The sequence below is a fragment of the Carcharhinus amblyrhynchos genome, chromosome 9, assembly GCF_965287045.1.
Source record: "Carcharhinus amblyrhynchos chromosome 9, sCarAmb.v2.hapA, whole genome shotgun sequence".
NCBI classification, from domain to species: Eukaryota; Metazoa; Chordata; class Chondrichthyes; order Carcharhiniformes; family Carcharhinidae; genus Carcharhinus; species Carcharhinus amblyrhynchos.
This window is the reverse complement of record NC_137332.1, coordinates 98,079,976-98,099,050: the sequence shown is the minus strand read 5'-3', so window position 1 is coordinate 98,099,050 and position 19,075 is coordinate 98,079,976.

Sequence of the window (19,075 nt, the reverse complement as noted above, 5' to 3'; positions counted from 1 at the left end):
TTCTATGTTTCTATTCTGGGGGCTAAAGGTTTCAAGGATATGGGGGGAGACAGGAGCGGGATATGGAGTTTGACGATCAGCCATGATCATTGTGAATGGGGAAGCAAGCTTGAAGGGCTGAATGGCCTATTCCTGCTTCTTGTTTCTTTATTTACCTCAACTCCAACAGCCCATGTTGGCTCTGTAACCCTTGGTACCAGCACTTAAAGCAAAAGAAAATCTATCAGTTTCAAGTTTTGACATATTTAGTCAGCCCCCAACCTCAATAGTGCTGTGGGAAGGAAGTGAGGGGGGGAGATATTTCCAGACTTGCACAACCCTTTGAATGAAGAACAGCTTCCTGACCTCACGTCTCCCCTCCCATCAATAGGCTGGCTCTAATTTTAAGATGCCCCCCCACATGCAAGTCACCACACCTAGAGGAATTAGTTTCTCGCCTATGACCAGATCCTTCATTCATTCTGGATTCTTCCACTGGATAACCCCTCAATCGTCTATATCGAAGGGAATGCAAGTTTGAGTATGAACAAGTAGCGTATGTGATTGATTTCTTTTATTATTTCTACCCATCATGCGGTGCTCAGTACTGGTACACTGTGCTCTGGATTGGAGGTCTACCCAGAGATTTACATAACTAAACTTCTCATCCTCCTGTGCCCACCCAAGGCCAACATTCTTTCATCTCCAAAATTACATGTTCCGGTGCACTCTTCTTTTGTCTTAAAAAGTGGTTTTCTACATGGGTGCCTCAATTTTCCCTGCGGCATGGTGGCACAGTGGTTAGCACTGCTGCCTCACAGCACCAGGGAACCTGAGTTCATTTCGTGGCTTGGGTCACTGCTTGTGTAGAGTCTGCACGTTCTCCCAGTGTCTGTGCAGAGTCTGCAAGTTCTCTCCGGGTCTGTGCAGAATCTGTATGTTCTCCCTGTGTCTGTGCGGAGTCTGCATATTTTCCCTGTGTCTAAGTGTCTGCATGTTCCCCTGTGTGGAGTCTACACATTCTCCCTGTGTCTGTGCGGAGTCTGCATGTTCTCCCTGTGTCTGTGTGGAGTCTGCACATTCTCCCTGTGTCTGTGCGGAATCTGCATGTTCCCCTGTGTCTGTGCGGAGTCTGCATATTCTCCCCATGTCTGTGTGGAGTCTGCACATCTTCCCCGTGTCTGTGTGGAGTTTGCATGTTCTCCCCATATCTGCATGGGTTTTTTCCAGTGCTCCAGTTTCCTCCCACAGTTTGAAAGATGTGCTGGTTAGGTGCATTGGCCATGCTAAATTCTACCTCAGTGTACCCGAACAGATAACTGGAGTGTGGCGACTAGGGGATTTTCACAGTAACTTCATTGCAGTGTTAATGTAAGCCTGCTTGTGACACTAATAAATAAGCTGCTTCCAAACAGCTTACTATTTTGAAAATATTCTCCTTGGGTCCAAACGCTCAGATTTCCCCCAGGCTGAACTCTGTTCTGCTTGGTAACTTGATCCATCAGTCTACCTTTGTAATATTCTTGCTCCCCATTCTGCACAACCTACGTGGCACATTTGGACGTCTATTTACCAGAGGTTTTAAAATTACTAGGAATTTTAATTGAGTAAATAAAGATAAGATGTTTCCACCAGCAGCGAGCAAATAACTGAGAGGCAGATTTACGATAATTGGCAAAACAATCAGAGATGGGGAGATTTTGTTTCTATGAACAAGCTGGTTGTTATAAACTGTAACATGCAGCAGAAGAGGTGATGGGAGCACATTCCAGCAGTCGCTTTCAAAGGGTAATTCTCCACATACTTAACAAGGGGACAATCAGCAGGTCAAAGATGGAAAGGGCAAGGGAATGGTGCGAATTGGATAGCTTTTTCCAAGAGTCAGCACAAATGAGATGGGCTGAATGGTCTCTTTCATTGCTGCGGAAATTCATACCTATCTTTTCTCCCTTCCTTCCTGTCTCTCTTTGATTTGTTTTGATTTTTACTATCACATGTTAGTATAAGACATAGGAGCAGAATTTGGCCTCTCGGCCCATTGACTCTGCTCCACCATTCAATCATGACTGATATTTTTCTCATTCCCATTCTCCTGCTTTTTCCCTATAACCCTGATCCCCTTATTAATCAAGAATCTATCTATCTCTGTCTTAAAGACACCCAATGACCTGGCCTCCACAGCCTTCTGTGGCAAAGAATCCTACAGATTCACCATTCTCTGGCTGAAGAAATTCCTCTTCATCTCTGTTTTATGGATCGTCCCTTTAGTCTGAGGTTGTGCCCTCTGGTTCTAGCTTTTCCTACTAGTGGAAACATCCTCTCCGCGTGCACTGTATCCAGGCCTCGCAGTATCCTGTAAGTTTCAATAAGTTCCCCCCCTCATCCTTCCAAACTCCAATGAGTACAGACCCAGAGTCCTCTACTGTTCCTCTTACAACAAGCTTTTCATTCCAGCAATCATGCTTGTGACCCTCCTCTGAACCCTTTCCAAAGCCAGCATATCCTCCCTTAGATATGGGGCTCAAAACTGCTCACAACACTCCAAATGAGATCTGACCTGAGCCTTATACAGCCTCAGAAGTACGTACCTACTCTTGTATTCCAAGCCTCTTGACATGAATGCTAATATTGCATTTGTCTTCCTAACTGCCAAGTGAACCTTCACGTTAAGCTTAAGAGAATCTTGAACAAGGACACCCAAGTCCCTTTGTGTTTCTGATTTCCTAAGCATTTCCCCATTTAGAAAATAATCTATTCCATTTTTTAAAGTGCATAATCTCAGACTTTTCCACATTGTATTCTATCTGCCACTTCTTTACCCACTCTCCTAACTTGTCCAAGTCCTTCAGCAGCCCCCCCCGCTTCCTCAATAGTACCTGTCCCTCTATATATCTTTGTATCATCTGCAAACTTAGCGACAGTGCCTTCAGTTCCTCCTTCCAAATCGTTAATGTATATTGTGAAAAGCTATCGTCCCAGCACTGACCCCTGAGGCACACTACTAGTCGCCACTGCCATCCTGAAAAGACCTACTTTATCCCCACTCTCTGCCTTCTACCAGTCAGGCAATCCTCTATCCATGTCAGGATTATATCCTTAACACCATGGGCTTTTAACTTATTTAACAGTCTCCTATGTGGCACTTTGCCAAAGGCCTTTTGGAAATCTAAATAAATCATGTCTATTGGTTTTCCTTTATCTAACTTCCTTGTTACTTCCTCAAAGATCTCTAACAGATTTGTCAGACATGACCTCCCCTTGTCAAAGCCATGCTGACTCAGTCCTATTTTATCATGCACTTCCAAGTACTCCATGATCTCATTTTTAATAATGGATTCAAACCTCTTGCTAATGATTAAAGTCAGGCTAACCAGCCTATTATGTCCCATCTGCTGCCTCCCTTCCTTCATAAATAGTTTACAGTGAAACATGTGTTTCTTATGTGCCATACAGACAAAGCATACCATACATAGAGAAGGAAAGAAGGGAGTGCAGAATGTAATACTACAGTCATAGATAGGGTGTAGAGAAAGATCAATTTAATATGAAGTAGGTCCATTCAAATATCTGATGGCAGCAGGGAAGAAACTGTTCTTGAGTGGGTTGGTACATGATCTCAGACTTTCGTCTCCTTTTCCCAATGGAAGAGTATTTCTGGAGTGTGTGAGGTCCTTGATTACGCTGGCTGCTTTTCCGAGGCAGCGGGAAGTGAAGACAATGTTAATAGATAGGAGGCTGGTTTGTATGATGGATTGGGCTATATTTGTGACCCTTTGTAGTTTCTTGCAGACTTGGACAGAGCAGGAGCCATACAAAATATGAAATAACCAGAAAGGATGTTTCCTGTGGTGCATTTGTAAAAGTTGGTGAGAGTCATAGTGGACATGATGAATTTCCTTCGCCTCTTGAGAAAGTAGAAGCATTGATGGGCTTTTTTAACTAAAGCGTCCTCTATCTTGGTTTTGGATTGCCTTTCATTTGTGGAGATTTAGTGTTGCCCTGTCGCAGTCAAATAACTCAGGAGAAAATGTAGTAAAAAAATTGAATTCTCAGATACTTTTGACCAGTTTGCTTCCTCTAAGGTTTTACCCCAGTGCCCTTATTTGCAAGATGGACAAAGGACAAAGGTTCAACAAGTTTATTAATAATAACACTATTAACCCTTAAATTACCCACATAAAACAAGAGGATACCCCAGATTCAAGTATACTAGCTGCAAAGGTTGTTTGGTTAAACTGCAGGCTCGATTCTCTCAGTCCCTCTGTCCATCATCGCGAAGGTGAATCTCAATGGCAGCTTCTCCCTTCCTTCCTTCTCTGGTCAATCTTCTGGATGGTCAAGGTCGACTCCCTCATCGAGTCTTTGCTGCTGGTGTATCTGGAATGTGTCTCTTTATCCCCCTGCCTCTTTGCCTTTCCAGAAACGTCTCTGGCTTTTGGCCAATGAGGTCCCAGGAGGAGGTTCTAATACCCAGTGGGTTTCTTGATGGCTGCCTGACAGGACACCAGGGTCTGCTCCCAGCTGTCCATTTCCATGCTGTTGCTTACATGTAACCTGTTATCAGATAACGTAACTGCGGGAACTCTCGATAACAGAAAGTCTGGCCCAATCTGGGCTTCTAATAATAGGCCGGTGCATTTCAATGGAGTGCAATGGGTGCTAAGTATCAGTAGAGTGCAACAACCTTTGATGGGTGACTAATGGATCAGGCCCAGACATGTTTGGGTATTTGTACAATTGGCCTGTCTGAGATTTGACTGTGTTTGATTTTAATATGACCAATTCTTTAATTTAGGATATCCAATTTTATCAGCCTTAAAACTAGGTCCTGATTATATTACTACATTCCCTCCGTTGAGCATTAGCGAACCAGATCACACAATTCTTACCAAAACATCTCAACAAGCAAGTACCCCAAGTCTGGGATTGATAGTATTATCCTTAACCCACAAAAGTACCAACAAATTTAAATGAAGTAAAATAATTTTTAAAAATACATCAATAGGGTATATACAAAACAAAGCAATAAACAGTACAAAATGACAAGTGACTCTACATATTAAATATAGATGGGAGAGTATAAAAGCTGTTTATTGTAGAGCCTTTCCTGATGTCAGATGGTCCTTGCCAAGTCCAAGTTTCACAGAAATTCCTCCTTCCATCAGATGAATTTAAATGTGAGGATGGTTAGGTACACTGCCATAAGTAAGATTCCTATTATGGCCAGATATGACAGAATGTGGACGCGGGGGTGGATTTGGCTAGTTCAATGCACCCGTGGTTAGTGTATGTCCACCAATCACAAGTGAGGGTCCTTAGGGAGCAGTAATCAGAGCTCCCATTGTCTTTTCTGACCACTACTCTTTGCTTGTTACACCCATAGGTGATACTCTTATTGGGGTGTAACCATAGGATGCCATCTGGTGGGGTGAACCACATATATCCAGGGTATTGTAGGCTGACCTCCTGGTCTTTGGTTGATGTGGTGACTGTGGGTTGGTCTGAGACGAGGAGTGCCAGATAGCAGAGAAGTATGTAGTTCATTCTGGGGGAGATCAAGGTAGCAACTGTTAATTCTTATTAATATCTGATTCTCTTTTCTTTTTCTTTATTAGAATGTGTATGACTACCCTCTTTTAAAAAAAAGAAGTAAGTAAGTGAATAATAAAGGCCCAATATGAAGGGTTTTTGGCAATCAGTGTTTAATGGCATTGAGTGGGGTAAGGAGTTCACAAAGAACAATGGATCCTTCATCCCACAACCAAACTGTGATGTGTGGGAAGATTATGGCGCAGTATAATGTGGACAGAGAAGAAGCTCTTTTCAACTGGGTGATGCGTGGATGGATAAATCTATTTACAATTTGGACTGTGATGTCCTAATTCTTCCTCAGTGGAGGCAACCTACATGGGTGGGCTTTGACTGCTGGGTATCCACTGCATTACTACATCTGGTAGTGAGCGCCAGGTCAAATGGTTCTGTGAGTCCTGGTACCAGGAGCGTCATAGGGGGTAAGGTTTGCGAGTGCCCTATTTTTTTTGTCGGGGTCCCTGGGCCGGAGTTTTGATTGGGTTACCCGCAGTTATAACACTGTGCTTGTGGGGATATCTGGGGTTGGTTTTATCATGTTCCCTGAACTTGGAGTTAGGAATATATTGGGATTCTGTGTGGGGCTGCCATCTTCTGTATCGATGATTGGCAGAGGTATATGGGGCAGGGGCATGGTGGTGGTGGGGTGGGTGGTGGATGCCCTGAGTTTCTAAATCTCCTGTTTCCACCTCCCCCTTCATTATACCAAACAATAAGTTTATTAATAATAACACTATTAACTCTTAAATTACCCACATAAAACAAGAGGATACCCCAGATTCAAGTATACTACCTGTAAAGATGGTTTGATTAAACTGCAGGCTTGATTCTCTGAGTCCCTCTGGTCCATCGTCATGAAGGTGAATCTCAATGGCAGCTTCTTCCTTCCTTCCTTCTCTGGTCAGTCTTCTGGATAGTCAAGGTCGACTCCCTTGTCGAGTCTTCGCTGCTGTGTATCTGAAATGTGTCCCTTTATCCCCCTGCCTGCTTGCCTTTCCAGAAACTTCTCTGGCTTCCGGCCAATGAGGTCCCAGGAGGGGGTTCCAATACCCAATAGGTTTCTTGATGTCTGCCTGACCAGATACCAGGGTCCACCCCCAAGTGTCCATCCCCATGCTGTGGCTTACATGTAACCTGTTATCAGATAAGGTAACTGCAGGAACTCTCGACAGAAAGTCTGGTCAGATCTGGGCTTCTAACAATAGGCTGGTGCATTTCAATGGGGTGCAATGATCTCCTGCTAAGAATCAGTAGAGTGCAACGACCTTTGATGGGTGATTGATGGGTCAGGCCCAGACATATTTGTGTATTTCTATAATTGGCCTGCCCGAGGTTTGACCGTGTTTGATTTTAATATGCCCAATTCTTTAATTTAGAATATCCAATTTAATCAGCTTTAAAACTAGGCCCTGATTATATTACCACAATACAAATTAGGATCAGGAGTAAGCCACTCGACCCCTCAAGCCTGCTCTATCGTTCAATAAGATCATGGCTGATCTGATTGTATTCTCAACCCCACATTCCTGCCGACACCCGATAATATTTCACCCCCTCGTTAATCAAGAATCTATCCTAGCTCTGCCTTCAAAATATTCAAAGACTCTGTTTACATAAGAACATAAGAACTAGGATCAGGAATAGGCCATCTGGCCCCTCGAGCCTGCTCTGCCATTCAATAAGATCATGCCTGATCTTTTTGTGGACTCACCTCCACTTACCCGCTTGCTCACCATAATCCTTAATTCCTTTACTGTTCAAAAGTTTATCTATCCTTGCCTTAAAAACATTGAATGAGGTAGCCTCAACTGCTTCACTGGGCAAGAAATTCCACAGATTCACAACCCTTTGAGTGAAGAAGTCCCTCCTGAACTCAGTCCTAAATCTGCTCCCCCTTATTTTGAGGCTACGCCTCCTAGTTCTAGTTTCACCTGTCCATGATTCTATCTTATCTATTCCCTTCATAATCTTATATGTTTCTATAAGATCTCCTCTCATTCTTCTAAATTACAATGAGTATAGCCCCAGTCTATTCAATCTCTTCTCGTAAGCCAACCTTCTCAACTCCAGAATCAGCCTTTCCGTTTGAGGAAGAGATTGCCAGAGAATCACAACCTTCTTGGGAAATAAAAATTCTCATCTGTCTTAAGTAAGCGATCTCTTATTTCTAAACAGTGACCACCACCCATCCCCCCCAATCAAATATTGCAATAACTTTTCCCAACTACATAAAAAGGAAGAAATTTGTGGAAGTAAAGGGTGGCTCAATGGTTAGCACTGCTGCTTCACAGCACCAGGTACCTAGGTTCAATTCCCACCTTGGCTCAGTGTCTGTGAGGAGTCTGCACATTCTCCCCGTGTCTGCATGGGTTCCGTCCGGGTGCTCCGGTTTCCTCCCACAATCCAAAGATGTGTGGGATTGGCCATGGTATATTGCTACTTAGCGTCAGGTGGGTTAGCAGTGTAAATACATGGGGTTAAGGGGATAGGACCTGAGTGGGATTGTTCTCAGTGCAGTTCAGTGGGCCGAATGGCCTCCTGCACTGCAGGGATTCTATAATTCTAAATGTGGGTCCCTTGGAGACAGAGAAATAAACAAAGGGAAAATGATCATCAGGAATAAGGAAATGGCAAAGGTTTTAAACAAATGCCTTGTCCTCACAGTACGAAGCAACAAATTATGGGGAGCCAAGGATCTGACGAGAGTGAGGAACTTGTGATAACTGCCATTAGTAAAGAAGCAGTACTGAAAAAAAATAATGGTTTTAAAACCAGACCTGATGATTTTGAAGGAAATGGCTTCAGAGATAGAAGCAAGAAGGAAATAGCAAATACGACATGTGTCATAGCGATGATCTTGGAATTTATTATTGGGTTAACAGAGTACTTGGAAATCATAAAATATTAAGGCAGAAAACTTTATAAAGGGACATCATTTTTGACACTGGATTCTTTCAAGACCATTTGAGAAGATGCCACATAAGAGATTGTTACCAAAAATTAAAGCACACATGATTACAAATATATGAAATAGGGGGCCATTCAGCCCCTCCAGTCTGCTTCACCATTGAAAAAGATCGTGCTTAATCTGTGCGACAATAGTGTACCCTTAAGAGATGGTTCTTTCTCAATCATATTCTCTACAGTTGTAAACAGGCCCTTTCTGCCTTCAGTTATTTTCTCATTATGGCACCGGTTTGTCTGGAGGCATCTTTTTATTGCTGCTTAAACGGGGATTTGTTTATTTTTATTGGGATGTTAATAACTTAACATTGGTAGGAGAAAAACTGGTTGGCAGGTCAAGTGACAGGAGTTCTTTTGTTTTCAGTTTGAGCTGCTGTTCAGTTTGAGTTTTAGAAGGGACAGTGAGCTGAAAAGAAGTGTCTCTCTCTCTCTCTTTCTCTCCCTGGATTTGGAAATTCTGCGGTTAGCTAAAAGCCATCCTGGAGCAGAGAATCTGCTACTGGTGGCTTAAACAGAGTCTACCTGGGGTTCTGGGAGCTGATCTGACTTCAAACTGTTCTGAGTGTGTCAACTAAAGGACTCAATTTCAGTATCATGTGAGCATTAGACATTGCTGTGTTGAACTTGTTTAAAGGGTTTTGTCTATGGAAGGTTTTGGTTTGATTGGAACATTACAGATATATTTGTTGAGGGTCATACATTATCATAGTTGTTTTGTTTTTGTAATTGATAAATGTTATCGCTAATTTTCTTTCTAAACATGCTAACTATATTTTTAATTAAACTTTATTTGATAAAAGCTCCCTAATGGGTCATTTCAATCATGCCTGAAGTGAAACCTATCATGCTTACTCCAGCCAAATTCAAAATGCAAAAATTATGATCCAGATGGGCTTCATAAAACACTTTGGAGTTTCTGACCCAAACCATAACATCTGTTTGTTTCTCAAGAGTCACATTCCCCATCCACTCCAGCAATAACCTTTGATCCCCTTGCCTGACAAAAATCTATTTAGGTCCACCATAAAAATATTCAGTGATCCCTCCCCACCACCTTCTGAGGCTAAGTTCCAAAGTTGCACAATCCTCCAAGATTAGGAAAGAAATTCCCTTGTCTCTGTCCTAAAAGTATGATCCTTAATTTTGAAACAGTGTCCCCTAGGTCTGGACTCACCCACCGTTTAGGATTGTGTCGAGGAGAAGCCTTTTCCCTCAGTGAATGGTTAACCTGTGGAACGGAGTTGAGGAAGAACTTCTTCACTCAAAGGGTGGTGAATCTCTGGAATTCTCTGCCCGTTGAAGTGGTGGAGGCTACCTCGCTAAATATTTTTAAGACGCGGGTTGATGGGTTTTTGATAAGAGAGGGGATTAAGGGTTATGGGGAGAGGGCGGGAATGTGGAACTGAGCCACGACAGATCAGCCATGATCTTATTGAATGGCGGGGCAGGCTCGAAGGGCTAGATGGCCTACTCCTGCTCCTATTTCTTATGTTCTTATGTTTGTGTGATTTCCTTCAGGTTCTCCATTTTCTCCCACACTCCAAAAGAAGTGCAGGCTAGGTTGATTGGCTATGCTAAATTGTCCCTTAACATCAGGGGTACAAGCAGGGTAAATGCGTTGGGTTACAGGGAAAGGGATTGTTGTCAGTGCAAGCTCAATGGGCTGAATGACCTTCCTTTGAACTGTAGGGATTCTATGAATCTATGAAAAGGCTGCGGAAGTCATCACTGAATATATTTAACATAGGTTTCTAGACTATAATGGTGTTGAGGGCTATGGGGAGAGCGCGAGAGTATGTTGTGGAGATAGAGGAGCAGCCATTGTCATATTGAATGGCAGAGCAGGCTCGATGGGCTGAATGGTCTACCCCTGCTCCTGGTTTCCTTGTTTCTAAGAAGAAACATCCTTTCCACGTCCACCTTGTCAAGACCATTCAAGTCACCCTTCAGTCTTCCAAACTCCAGGGGACAGGCCCAGCCTGTCCAACCGATTGAATAAAACCTCATCATGGATTAAGGATTGGTTTGCAGACAAAACACAGTATAGTAATAAATCCAGAACTTTCAAGTTGGGAGGTTGTAACTTGTTAGGATCAGTACCCATGTCTGGGCTATTTTCAATCTATTTCAACAGTTCAGATGAGGGGACCGAGTGTAATATAGTCAACTTGGTGGGCCACATAAAGCAACATTGGGAATTAAACTGTGCGGAGGAATGCAGGGTGGCACAGTGGTTGGCGCTGCTGCCTCACAGTACCAGAGACCCGGGTTCGATTCTGGCCTCGGTTAGCTGCCTGTATGGAGTCTGCGTGTTCTCCCTGTGTCTGCGTTGCCTTCCTCCAGGTGCTGCAGTTTCCTCCCACACTCCGAAGATGTGCAGGTTAGGCTATGCTAAATTGCTTCTTATTGTTCCAAGACGTATGGAATAGGGGGATCAGTGTAAATACGTGGGGTCACGGGGATTGCCTGGATAAAGTTGAGTTTATTTATGAGTGTTAGAAGTAGGCTTGCATTAACATTGCAATGAAGTGACTGAAAGTCCTGTAGTCGCCACACTCTGGCACCTGTTCAGGTACACTGAGTGAGAATTTAGCATGACCAATGCACCTAACCAGCACATCTAAGATGCTCTATTGGGAGTCAGTGCAGACTGGATGGGCTGAATGGCCTCCTTCTGCACCGTGGGGATTCTATAAACCTTCCAAGTGGGATACAGACTGTTAAGTGGCCAAACAGCCAGAATATAATGGGAGAAAATATGAAATTATCCAGTTTTAATAGAAAGAATGGAAATACAGACTCCTTTTAACTGTAAACAATGGGAATCAGGGGGATTTGGACAACCTTGTACAGGAATCACAGTGGATTAATACGCAGGTTTAGAAAACAATTGGGAAGGCAAAAGTACTATTGTCTTTATAGTGAAGGAATTGAATTCATGAGTAAAGAAGTTTTGCTGCAATTACATGGGGTTTTAGTGAGACTACAGCTGGAGCAGTGTGTACAGGTTTGTCGCCTCATCTGAAGGACATCTGCTCATAGAGTGGAAGCAGTTAAAATTCCTGAGATGAGCGAGCCATTTCTTCAGGTAAGATTGAATAGATTGGACCCAGATTCCCTGGAGTTTAAAAGCATGTGGTGTGATCTCATTGAAACATGTAAACCTCTTAAAGGATCAAGCAGGATAATGCTATTCACCCTGAATCGCAGAATTATTACAGCCATTCAGCCCATCATGGCTGCACTGGCTCTTCAAATGAGCATCATGACTTAGTGCTAGTCTCCTGCCTTTTCCCCATACCCTGCATATTATTTCTTATTAAATAATCATCTAATCATGAATGTCTCAATTGAACCTGCCTCCACCACATTTCCAGGCAGTGCAGTCCAGACCCCAACCATTTTCTGCATGAAAAAGTTTTTTCTCACATCATAGTTTCTTCTTTGGCAAATCACTTTAAATCTATGTCCTCTCATTCTCAATGCTTTTATGAGCAGGGATTGTTGCCCCCTATCTACTCTGGCCAGCACCTCCTTCATGCTTTTAAACATCTCCATCAGATCACCTCTCAGCCTCATTCTCTCCAAGGAGAACATTCCTAACCTCCCCAATCTGTCCTTCTAACAAGTTTCTCATCCTTGGAGCCAGTCTTGTAAACCTCTTCTGTCACCTCTCTCCCATGCATTCACATCCTACCTATATTGCGGCACCCAGAATTGAACGTGATAGACCTCAGCTGGAATGACTTACATCTTGTACAAGTACAGCAAAACCTCTTTACCTCATACTCAACACTCCTCTTAGTACAGCCCAGAAAACAACGTGCTTTGTCAACTGATTAGAGAGATCTTCCAGTCTTAGAATAAGAGGTGGGCCATTCAGAGCTGAGATAAGGAGTCATGTCTTCCTCCCTGTTGCGATCAGACCTTTGAATGGACCTACCATATATTAAGTTGATCTTTCTCTAAACTCTCACTGTAACTGTAACACTACATTCTGCACCCTTCTTTTCCTTCTCTTTCATGTACTCTGTGAATGGTATGCTTTGTCTGCACAGTGCGCAAGAAACAATACTTCTTTCTAATCCCAATATGTGTATGATGATAAACCAAGTCTCTTCACTTAGTCAGTAGCGAATCTTTGAAACTCAGGACATCTGGAGACACTCAGGTTGCTAAGCTGGGGAGTGATGCTCCGAGGACTTGTGGTTTGGCCTGGCCTTGTGAGACTTCTTAATATGCCCACACCAGTCCAACACTGGCATCTCCACATCAGGACGCAAGGGCCTGAGTTATAGGGAGAGATTGGACAGGCCAGGACTTTTTTTTTGGAGTGTAGGAGATTAAGGGGTGATCTTATAGAGGTATATAAGGTCATGAGAGGCATGGCTAGAATGAATGCATTCAGTCTTTTTCCAAGGGTTGGGGAATTGAGAACTGGAGGGCATAGGTGTAAGACAGGAAAGAATTAATGCATACCTGAGGAGCAACTTTTTTACACAGAGAGTGGTACATATGTGGAATGAGCTGCCAGAGGAAGTGGTTGAGGCTAGGACATTGACAACATTTAAAAGGCATTTTTTTTTCAATCCAATTCAATTAAATCAAGTCAGCCTCAAGATAAAGGGGGGGCGGTTTAGAACGGAGTTGAGGAGGAACTTCTTCACTTAAAGGGTGGTGAATCTCTGGAATTCTCTGCCCGTTGAAGTGGTGGAGGCTACCTCGCTAAATATTTTTAAGACGCGGGTTGATGGGTTTTTGATAAGAGAGGGGATTAAGGGTTATGGGGAGAGGACGGGAATGTGGAACTGAGCCACGACAGATCAGCCATGATCTTATTGAATGGCGGGGCAGGCTCGAAGGGCTAGATGGCCTACTCCTGCTCCTATTTCTTATGTTCTTATGTTCTCAACAAGTTGAGACATTCCCGATCCAAGCTGACAAGACAGGGCTCTCACCTCCAGTCTTGGGCTTGATCTACATGATCCAAGCTGATTGGAATAGGCGTTGCACGTCCTCCAAGGCTTGATCTCATTTGCATCTTAGTCAAAAGGCTGAGATGCCCCTTTTAAAAATTGCTTTAAATGAAGCTAAAATGTAACCTAATGACTTCAACCAAGTACAGCATGTCCATACTACAGTTGATCTTTAAAAGTCTTGATATTTAAAATGCATTTGGACAGATACATGGATCGGACAGGTTTAGAGAGATAATGGGCTGAATGCTGGCAAATGGGGTTAATTTAGATGCACGTCTTGGCCGGCATGGACCAATTTGGGCCGAAGGCCCTGTCTCCGTGTCATAGATTCTATGATTCTAACTATTTCCAAGAGAAGATAGGTTTTTGACACATTCCCTGAATCAAGGGAATCATGGGAGTTGAGCTCAGGAGATGATCCGCAATTTCATGGAGGACTGGGTTTGAGACGTGTGGCCTGCTTCTCACAGGAACACAGTAAGCCCAAGACAGGAGGTGAGAGTCCTGTCTTGTCAGCTTGGATTGGGAATGTCTCACTTGTTGAGACTCTGAATTGGACTTGATTTAATTGAATTGGATTGAAAAAAAATGCCTTTTAAATGTTGTCTCAGGTTAAAGTCCAATAGGTTTATTTGGTAGCAAAAGCCATCAGCTCTCAGAGCGCTGCTCTTCGTCAGGTGAGTGAGATTTCAGTTCACAAACAGGGCATATAAAGACACAAATTCAATTTACAAAATAATGGTTGGAATGCGAGTCATTGTGAGTCACTGTCCTGGCTGGAGACAATAGGAAGAAGTCTCACAACACCAGGTTAAAGTCCAACAGGTTTATTTGGATGCATAAGCCACTAGCTTTCAGAGCACTGCCCCTTCATCAGGTGAGTGGGAATTCAGTTCACAAACAGGGTATATAAAGACACAAACTCAATTTACAATTGAGTTGCGCACCTTCACAGGTAATCAAGTCTTAAAAGTACAGACAATGTGAGTGGAGAGCATTAAGCACGGGTTAAAGAGATGTGTATTGTCTCCAGACAGGACAGTTAGTGAGATTTTGCAAGCACAGGCAAGTTGTGGAGGTTACAGATTGAGAGTCATGAACCCAAGATCTCAGGTGAGGCCATCCTCATATGTGCAGAATTTGGCTATCAGTGTCTGATGTGGAGATGCTGGCATTGGACTGGTGTGGGCAAATTAAGAAGTCTCACAACACCAGCTTAAAGTCCAACTGGTTTATTTAGTAGCAAAAGCCACAAGCTTTTGGAATGCTTGCTGCTCCTTCATCAGGTGAGTGGGAATTCTATTCGCAAAAAGGGCATATAAAGACACAAACTCAATTTACAAAATAATGGTTAGATGCGAATCTTTACAGGTAATAAATTCTCAAAGATACAGACAATGTGAGTCGAGAGAGTGTTAAGCACAGGTTAAAGAGATGTGTATTGTCTCCAGACAGGATAGTTAGTGAGATCTTGCAAGCCCAGGCAAGTCATGGGAGTACATTGGGGAGACCATGCAGGCGCTACAACAGCGGATGAATGAACACTGCTCAACAATCACCAGGCAAGAGTATTCCCTTCCTGTTGGGGAACACTTCAGCGGTCACGGGCATTCGGACTCTGATCTTTGGGTAAGCATTCTCCAAGGCAGCCTTCATGACACACAACAGTTCAGAGTCGCTGAGCAGAGACTGATAGCCAAATTCTGCACACATAAGGACGGCGTCAATCGGGATCTTGAGTTCATGTCACACTCTCTGTAACCCCCATGCCTTGCCTGGGCTTCCAAAATCTCACTAACTATCCTGTCTGGAGGCTATACACATCTGTTTGTGAATAGAACTCCCACTCATCTGACAAAGGAGCAGCAAGTGCATCAAAAACTAGTGGCTTTTGCTAGCAAATAGACATGTTGGACTTTAACCTGATGTTGAGAGACTTCTTACTATATCAGTCTTTGTTCAGCGACTCTGCATTGTCGTGTGCCATGAAGGCTGCCTTGGAGAAAGCTTACCCGAAGATCAGAGGCCAGATGCCCATGACCGCTGAAGCGCTCCACAACAGGAAGAGAACACTCTTACCTGGTGATTGTCGAGCGGCGTTCATTCATCTGTTGTATTAGCATCTGCATGGTCTCCCCAATGTACCATGCCTTGGGACATCCTTTCCTGCAGCGTACCAGGGAGACAACATTGGCTGAGTTGCAAGATTATGTACTGTGTACCTGGTGGATGGTGTTCTCATGAGAGCTGATGGCATCCATGTCAATGATCTGGCACATCTTGCAGAGGTTTCTGTGGCAGAGTTGTGCGGTTTTGTGGTCACTGTTTTCCTGAAGGCTGGGTAGTTTGTGGCGGACAATGATCGGTTTGAGGTTGTGCGGTTGTTTGAAGGCAAGAAGTGGGGGTGTGGGGATGGCTTTGGCAAGATGTTCATCTTCATCAATGGCATGTTGAAGGCTCCGGAGAAGATGTTGTAGGGAAGTACTGGATAATGAAGGGCACTCAGTCCGCCGTGTGCCGTGTTTGTCTTCTGAGGAAGTTGATGCAATTTTTTGCTGTGGTGTGTTGGAACTATCGATCGATGAATCGAGTGCCATATCTGGATCTTATAAGAACATAAGAACGTAAGAAATAGGAGCAGGAGTAGGCCATCTAGCCCTTCGAGTCTGCCCCACCATTCAATAAGATCATGGCTGATCTGTCGTGGCTCAGTTCCACATTTCCGCCCTCTCCCCATAACCCTTAATCCCCTCTGTTATCAAAAACCCATCAATCCGCGTCTTAAAAATATTTAGCGAGGCAGCCTCCACCACTTCAACGGGCAGAGAATTCCAGAGATTCACCACCCTTTGAGTGAAGAAGTTCTTCCTCAACTCCGTTCTGAACCGCACCCGCCCCCCCCCCCCCCCCCCGGCTTTATCTTGAGGCTGTGCCCCCTAGTCCTACTGTCCTTTCTGAGCAGGAAGAGTCTCTCCACCTCTATCCTATCCATCCCATTCATCATCTTATATGTCTCAATGAGATCTCCCCTCATTCTCCTAAACTCTAACGAGTACAAGCCTAGTTTATTCAGCCTCTCCTCATAGCTCAACCCCTTCAACTCCGGCATCAGCCTAGTAAACCTCCTCTCACTCCCTCCAAGGCCAAAATATCCTTGTGTAAGTGCGGCGCCCAAAACTGCACACAGTACTCCAGCTGCGGCCTCACCAATGCCCTATACAGCCGCAGCAAGACCTCCCTACTTTTATATTCAATCCCCCTCACTATGAAGGCCAGCATCCCATTTGCCTTCCTGACCACCTGCTGCACCTGCAAGCTGGGTTTTTGCGGCTCATGCACAAGGACCCCGAGGTCCCTCTGCACCGTCGCCTGCTGCAGTTTTTCGCCACGTAAGTAATATGAGGGCTTCTTTCAGCATCTGGAGGTGTCTGTTGCGATCCTCCACATCTGAGCAGATCCTGTGTATACAGAGGGCTTGTCCATAGGGGATGGCTTCTTTAACATGTTTAGGGAAGCTGGAGAAGTGAAGCATCGTGTGGTTATAGAACATAGAACACTACAGCACAAACAGGCCTTTCGGCCCACAAGCTGCGCTGATCATATCCCTACCTACCAGGCCTATCTATAACCCTCAATCCCATTTAATCCCATGTACTCATCCAGAAGTCTCTTAAGAGGCCCCAACAGGTTCGCCTCCACCACCACCCAAGGCAGCTGATTCCACTCACCCACCGTCCTCTGAGTGAAAAACTTACCCCTGCCTCTGTACCTACTCCCCAGCACCTTAAACCTGTGTCCTCTCGTATCGACCATTTCGGCCCTGGGAAATAGCCTCTGTGAATCCACCCTTTCTATACCTCTCAACATCTTATAAACCTCTATCAGGTCACCTCTCATCCTTCGTCTCTCCAAGAAGAAAAGACTGAGCTCCCTCAACCTATCCTCATAAGGCATGCCACCCAATCCAGGCAACATCCTTGTAAATCTTTCAATAGCTTCCACATCCTTCTTGTAGTGAGGCGACCAGAAATGCACACAGTACTCCAAGTGGGGTCTGACAAGGGTCTTATAAAGTTGCAGCATTATCTCCCAACTCCTAAACTCAATCCCTCGATTAATGAAGGTTAGTTCACCATACACCTTCTTGGCCACATCCTCCACCTGTGAGGCCAATTTAAGAGTCCTATGAACCCAGACCCCAAGGTCCTTCTGATCCCCTACACTGCTACGAGTCCTACCCTTGATATTATACTCCTTCATCCCACTGGACCTGCCAAAATGGACCACTGCACATTTATCCGTGAAGTCCATCTGCCGCTTCTCTGCCCAGTCTTGCATCCTATCTATGTCTCGCTGCAACTTCTGACATCTCTCCAGACTATCCACAACATCACCAACCCTCGTGTCGTCGGCAAACTTACCAACCCATCCCTCCACTTACTCATCCAGGTCATTTATGAAAATGACAAACAGCAAGGGTCCCAGAACAGATCCCTGGGGCGCTCCACTGGTGACCGACCTCCATGCAGAAAAAGACCCATCCACAACCACTCTGTCTTCTGCAGGCAAGCCAGTTCTGGATCCACAAGGCAACAGCCCCTTGGATCCCAAGCCCTCTCATTTTCTCAAGAAGTCTTGCATGGGGGACCTTATCGAATGCCTTGCTGAAGTCCAAATAAACCACATCCATCGCTCTTCCTTTGTCAATGTGTTTAGTCACATTTTCAAAGAACTCAACCAAGCTCATAAGGCACAACCTGCCCTTGATCAATGCCAGAGGCTCTGCAATCTCTTCCCTCACCTCCCACAGTAACCTGTACATCCCATCCGGCCCTGGCGACTTATCTATCTTGATGCAATTTAAAAGTTCCAACACATCCTCTCAAAGTCCACATACTCAATCTTTTCAGTCCACCGCAAACCTGCAGTACAACCACCCAGATCATTTTCCACCGTGAATACCGAGGTAAGGTATTCATTAAGCACCTCTGCCATTTCTACCGGTTCCGCACAAACTTTTCCCCCTTCACCTTTCATAGGTCCTATTCCTTCACATCTCATCCTTTTACTCTTTACATATTTGTAGAACGCCTTGGGGTTCTCCTTAATCTTACCCGCCGAGACCTTCTCATGATCCCTTCTGGCTCTCCTAATTTCCTTTTTAAGCTCTTTCCTACAGCCCATATACCCCTCTAGATCCTTAACATCGCCTAGCTCTCTGAACTTCCATAACGCCTTTCTTTTCTTTCTGACTAGGTTCATTACAACCTTCGTGCACCACGGTTCCTGTAACCGACCAAAACCTCCCTGTCTCATTGGAACATTGTCGTGCAGAGCTCCAGACAAAAATTCCTTGAAAATCCGCCACCTTCCTTCAGTACTTTTTCCCAAGAACACCTCCTTCCAATTTACTCATCTAATTTCCCCTTACTCCAGATAAACACTTCCCTAGCCTGCCTGATCCTATCTCTTTCCATTGCTATCGTGAAGGAGATAGAATTATGATCACTATCCCCAAGATGCTCTCCCACCAAGAGATCCAACACCTACCCAGGTTCATTAGC